Source organism: Castor canadensis, chromosome X (assembly GCF_047511655.1).
Source record: "Castor canadensis chromosome X, mCasCan1.hap1v2, whole genome shotgun sequence".
NCBI lineage: Eukaryota > Metazoa > Chordata > Mammalia > Rodentia > Castoridae > Castor > Castor canadensis.
This window is the reverse complement of record NC_133405.1, coordinates 96,294,976-96,301,025: the sequence shown is the minus strand read 5'-3', so window position 1 is coordinate 96,301,025 and position 6,050 is coordinate 96,294,976. Positions and strand designations below refer to the sequence as shown.

The window sequence follows — 6,050 nt, the reverse complement described above, 5'->3', positions numbered from 1 at the left end:
CTGTTCTCTTGCACAAAGATAAATAGTACCTAGGCTGAGGAGGTATTTTGGCTGGTCTCATGCTTCTCAGTGTCCTTCATGGACCTCCTTTGTGCATGCTGCCCATGACCAAGCAGTGCAGGACCACACTGTATACCTGGGGGTTGGACACAACACCATGGAAACTGTATAGGCCACACCTGCTGCAGAAGTTGTTGCAGTGCTGGGTGCGTGATGGACAGATTGGTGACCATGGTATCCACACCCTGGAGCAGGGTGAAGCACGAGGGCTGTACAGGACAGTGTTTGGAGTGTTGCTTCTGGTACTCCTAGCAACTGCACTCCACCACACACAGATCTGCAGAGGCCCAAGCCACAAAGGGGACCACACTGCAGTGGCAGCACTGGGTGAGGTACACCAGACTCGGGTATTCAAAGTTGTCCACCAGGAACTTGGCAGTACCTTTGCAGCAGAGGCCCTGCTGCTTCCTGAATGTCTCCCAGCATGGAGCTGCACACCCAGGTCCAGCTTAGTGCAGGGTGCAGAGAGCACCTGCAGGTCCAGCATTGGTGACCAAGAGTTCACAGTGGCTCTGGGACCAGGAGATTATTGGGATCTGCTTCCTGAAGGCATCGCCACCAGGGCATACATGGCACCCTTCTCCTCCATGGCCTGCCCACCACCTACTGGCTCCCTGCTTCATGGCTCCTGACACCACTGACTTGGAAAGGTGGTTACCATGCGGCTGGCACCCATGACCACTGCACAGGAGACAGAAGTAGATCCCAGGGTGCATTTGCCTCTGCTGTGGAGCCATTTCTGGGTTCCTCACCCTGACTATGGCACCTGCAACTTGCCAAGAGAGTGCCCACCTCCCCTCATTTCTTACTCATTTGCTGAGCAGAGTCCTGGTCTGCACAAGAATTGGCCACTTGTGGAAGGTGATGTAAGAGACAGTTCCCTTGACTACATCAAAGCAGCCAGTGCTCCCAGAAACATAGTCATTCACCAAGCAAGTGCTGGATCTCAGGGATCTTGCAGCTGAGCTCTGAAAGCATGCAGATGTATTATGCTTTCCGAGGCACTCATGCTTCTTTAAGGTTGGTATGTACAACTGTCATGGGCACAATAGTGTGCATGGCAAGAACACCAGGCTTACTAGTTGGAGGGCTGGATAGGAGGAGTCAGGGAAGACTCCTCCTATGTCTTTTTGAAGGATGGCTTCGTAATTAAGTAATAATCTCTAGTTGTTTTCCTTATAATGAAGTCCACTATAAGATTGCTGTACTGATTTCTCCTTTTAAAATTAATGTTTGCATGATGTCACTTTTCCCATTTTAATTCCCAATTCATTTACCTATGACCACTCAAATGGAAGTGAGCTTCGTATAATCATTGTATAAAGCTGGTGAAGGAAGGCAAGGTTTGTTCCCAACTTTAGCTCTTCTGGAAAGATATAGCTCAGGGCCTCAAAGTCAGGGAGCAAGGTGAAACCAAGGAAGGCAAGGCTATGAGTGGAAGAATGATCCCAGGAGATAAAGCTCATGGGAGGAGGAAGAGGAACTCAGGACAGAGCACCAGAAAGGGGGGTAGGGGTGGGGGCAGAAAAAAGAGTTCAAGCTATTGTACCTTGGGGAAGATGGGAAGAAATTCTCACTAGACAGAAGAAATTTTCCAAAGGAGAAGGATGAGGAAGAGCTCCTGAGAATGTCAGGATCAGGCTGGGAGGCAAGACGTAGGACCTCAGGTTTAGGTGAGCTGCTATGGAAGACACACAAACCCCAGGGGAGTGGGAGAAGGAATCCTATAGGTAGGTATCCCAGATGAAAAAGGGAGGCAATAGAGGACTAACCTTGCTGAGAGGCTTTGTAGGATGGAGCCTGGTGTGGAGACAGGGTAGGGCTTGAGTTGACTTGGGAACTCTGAAAAGTTTGGCCTGGCTTTAGAAAACAGGGCCTGGTGGTTTGGCCTGGCTATGAATGGCATGATTTGGTGGTTTGGCACAGTTATTGTGGGTAGGGCCTGTTTGGCCTGGCTATGAGGGACATGGTGTGATGATCTGGCCTGGTTACTGTGGATAGGGTCTGGTGACTTGGACTGACTATGAAGGTCACAGTCCGATGGTTTGACCTGGTTCTTGTGGACAGGTCCTGGTTATTTGGTTTAGCTGAGGAAAAAGGAGCCTGGTGTTTCACTCTGACTGGGAGCGCAGGGCTTGGTGGTTTGGAGAGAAGCATCTGGTGGTTTCCTGTGGCTGTGGAGTATAAGGTTTGCACTGACTGCTTGATCCACATAGGGTACAGCCTGATGGTTTGCCTTGGCTGCAGATGTCAGGGCCTGCCCTGCTTTCTTGACTGCATAGGGAATTTCCTGGTGGTTTTATCTGCTAGGGCAGGACAGTTCCTGACCTGACTGATTAAGTAGGTAGGTCAGGGAGTATTGGTTTGGCTTGGCTTTGGAGAACGATGCCTGCAGTGCTTTGCTGAGTTGGACCTGGTGCAAATCCATGGCATCCTCAAAGATGGTTAGGCATGGATTTACTACTGTGCAGTAAAGGGCCTTTCGAGGTGTTTCGGGTGCAGAAATCAGGACCTGGTGCAGATTCCTGGTGTTGGAAAGCATGTCTTGACAAAGGGTGGCTCTGTGGAGAGAAGATCTGGTGCAGACGAATAGTGTCATTGTTGTTGTGCACAGTGATGCCTGGATGCACTGCTGTGAGCAAGGCCTTTTTGCATGGCATGGCTGCAGATATCAGGACCTGGTGCAGATTCCTGGCTTTGAAGAGCATGGTATGGCAAGATGGTGCCACTGTGGAGAGCACCCTGTGTGCCACAGAAAACAGGGCAAAACAAGATGCATGGCTGCTGAGAAGGCCAACTGGCAGAGTGGTCTGGGTGTGGAGTTCCAGGTGTGAATAGGTAGCACTGCCATGGTAATGCCAACCGGAGAACACAACTTGACAAAGTTGCCCAGCTGAAGGAATGAGGGCCTGCTAGCGTGATGCAGCTGCAAAGAGAATGGAAGCAGAGATCAAAGGTTCATTGGGATACACTGCTGGGGAGAATGGGGTCTGGCAAAATGCCCTGGTTGCAGATATCAGAGCTTGAATGGGTTGTGTGCCTGTGGAGATCAGGTCCTGCCAAGGTGGCCCACCTGCAGGGATCAGGACCAGCCAGGATAGTAGGGCCACAGCAGAGATCAGGGACTGCCCTCATTGCCCACCTGCAGAGTTTAGGGCAGGTCTCAGATGCACTTCTGTGGACAGCCAGGCCCGCAAGAGGGGCCTGATTGCAGATTTCCCTGTGGATGAGTGGCCTGGAGGGGCAGATCAGGACTTGGTACTAACGCATGGCTTATGAGAGCATGGGCATTCTAGGTGATGATGCTGCAGAGTGAAGGCCCTGGACAGGATGCAGGACTGCCCTTAGAAGCCTTCATATGGCAGCTGTGACTGTGCCTAGAGCATGGAGAAAAAGGGGGTGTAGATAACTGAGGCTCAGAAGCTCCAGTAAGGAGATGGAGACAAGGAGGCTTGGCAGCATGGTCGCTGCAGGGCTGCTTCCTAAGAAGGTTGTTCTTGGCACACTTGATGGGACCCGAGTACCCTGTGGGTGAGTCATTGCAGTTTTGGAGTTGCCTCACCATGTCCTGGCTGCCATTTTGTGCTCCATACCTGTAAGTTCTGAGTGGGGACCATGGCTTCCCTGACCATGGTCAGATTCCCTCACCTCCTATACACAGGCCACGGAGGGCAGCCCTGGGTCTTCACCTTCCATGCTGTGAGGTACAAGTTTGCAGTTTAACATTTGGACACTTTATCTTTGTTGTTGTTGTTTTGTTTTGGTGGGACTGGGCTTTGAACTCAGGATGTTGCACTTGCAAATCAGGCACTCTACAACTTGTGGGAAGCCTCCAGTTCATTTTCCTCTGGTTATTTTTGAGATGAGGTTCTCGGGAGCTATTTGACCAGGCTGAACTCCAGTTTTCAACCTTCTAAGTAGTTAGGATTGTAAGTGTGAGCCACCAGCACTGGGCTCATGTATACACTTTTTAAAGACCATTATTACATAAGGGCCATCCCAGAGTCTCTTACCTTGTGCAGTGGCCACATGGAGGCTGCTGGTGTAACTGCTGCCTTTGTTCCAAGTGTCTTGACCCTCCAGTTTCCCCAGTCCCTCATGCTGCCTCACTCAGGCCTGCCATCCCTTGGTCCTGAAAACCTCCTTAGGCCCCTGCAGTGTGGGTGCAGCTGCCTGGCCTGAGCTAGTTATTGAGCAGCAGGAGGAGGAGGAGTCACACCAGTGGCTCATGGGCAGCATGCATTGGAGAACTGCACTGGTCTCAGTGCCCTGGCTGCTCCACAAGGAAGCCAGGGATGCGGGGTGTGCAAGAAGTGGAGAATCCAAGCAGTTTAGAGCATGCTCAAGAGGTGAGCACTTAACTATAGAGTTTGAAAATCTACTAGAAAGTGATGCAGGAAAGAGCGCAGGAAGAAGTCATAGGCTCTTATTAAGGAAGAAATTGTTGATTTAAGACAGAGGCATCATGATTCCATTACTGTAGAATAGGAAGATATTGGTAAGAAAGTCCAAAATATTTAGACTTACAAGAAGAGTAGTTAAGACTATGAGAAGCTGCTGCACAGCCTGAAAGACCAAATGCTCTTGGAGCAAGAAAGGTAGAGTCATGCGGAGATATGGAGACTTCAAAGTTCAGGAGCAGAAGACGACTTTGAATCTTGTTTGAGAAATACAAAGTCACAGTATGAAGCTTTTCACGGTAGTAGACTGTCATCTGGTGCTAGATTACTGATGCCAGATACAGAAAGAGCTGCTCTTAATAACCAGAATGACATCAACCAGTGGAAATGATGATAGCACACACTTAGATCTAGAGTGGGAAGATGAGAGAGAATGAATAAAATGCTTCCAATGAGAGAAGATTCCAAAACAGAGGAAGACATTCTCAGGGCAGCACTCAAGTACAGCAGCCAGAAGAGAGGAAGTAATCCCATGTCAGCCTCTGATGATTACTATGGGCTGGAGCAGGAGAACGATTCTGTTAGTACCAAAATGGATGATAATGGCAACGGTGAGTATTCTGGATTTGTGAATCGTCTACTAAAACTATCTGGTTCTGGCATACAGCAGTCTGGTGCAGATCAACAGATTCCGTAGGATAAAGTTATGTGATCTCATTTATCAATTATGAGCAAATGTTAACAACCAAGTAGAATGTATAAAGGGTGTCCTGAGTCATTTTGTAAGAGGGAGGTGGGAAAACATGCCATAAATCTTTGTTTCTTAGAAAGGAGTAGAAATGATAAGATAAATCTGAATTGCTTCAGAATTCAGTGCTGTTTTGTCTTCTGCTTTCTGCTTTTTAAAACCAAGTTTATGCATCTGTCATGTTATCCATATATTATTCTTACTCTTTATGGCATTACTGCTTATTCTTATATATTTTCACATTTTAAAACTCTTTATTTTACTTTGAAAGCTTTATGAAGCCTATTTTGTTATTTCGAACTGACATGTTTAATTATTTTTGTTACTCAGCATATGTGAAAAAGGCATGAGGAGGATCATCAGGTTATATTCAGAATAGTATTGTGTTTAGCAGCATTTGTTTTTTGGGCAGGACTGGGGGTGAACTCAGGGCATTTGACTTGCAATGCAGGTACTCTACTGCTTGAGGCATGCTCCAGGCCAGCAGCATTTTTTACTTTTATGACTTCTTTCAGTTTTGATATCTAATAGCATAATTAAATTTAGTAGAATGCTGAAATATCACTTTCTTTCTACACCTATCATATATCCTAGTATGATGATGTTGATCCCATCAGAAGAAAAAAACATGATAAAAATATGGTTTCACAAATTCAGTAATATTGTACATGGGTCACATACTAAGGGGAGAATGCGCACAGGAGGAATAGGGAAAGGGAAGGAAACCTAAAACTTGAATATGGTTGATGTGCTCACTGTAGAGTAGTCTTAAACAGGCAGAAGCCACTATGGGAAGGTCACCAGGAAGTAGTGAAGAGGTCTGGCAGAAATGAACCAATGTG

The 6,050-nt window shown here is 47.6% G+C and overlaps 1 pseudogene; it reads left to right on the top strand.

The window, feature by feature from the left end:
- Positions 1 to 719: 719 nt before the first annotated feature.
- On the top strand, positions 720 to 5,157 carry LOC109675662 (AP-1 complex-associated regulatory protein-like; annotated as a pseudogene).
- The last annotated feature ends 893 nt before the right edge of the window (positions 5,158 to 6,050 follow it).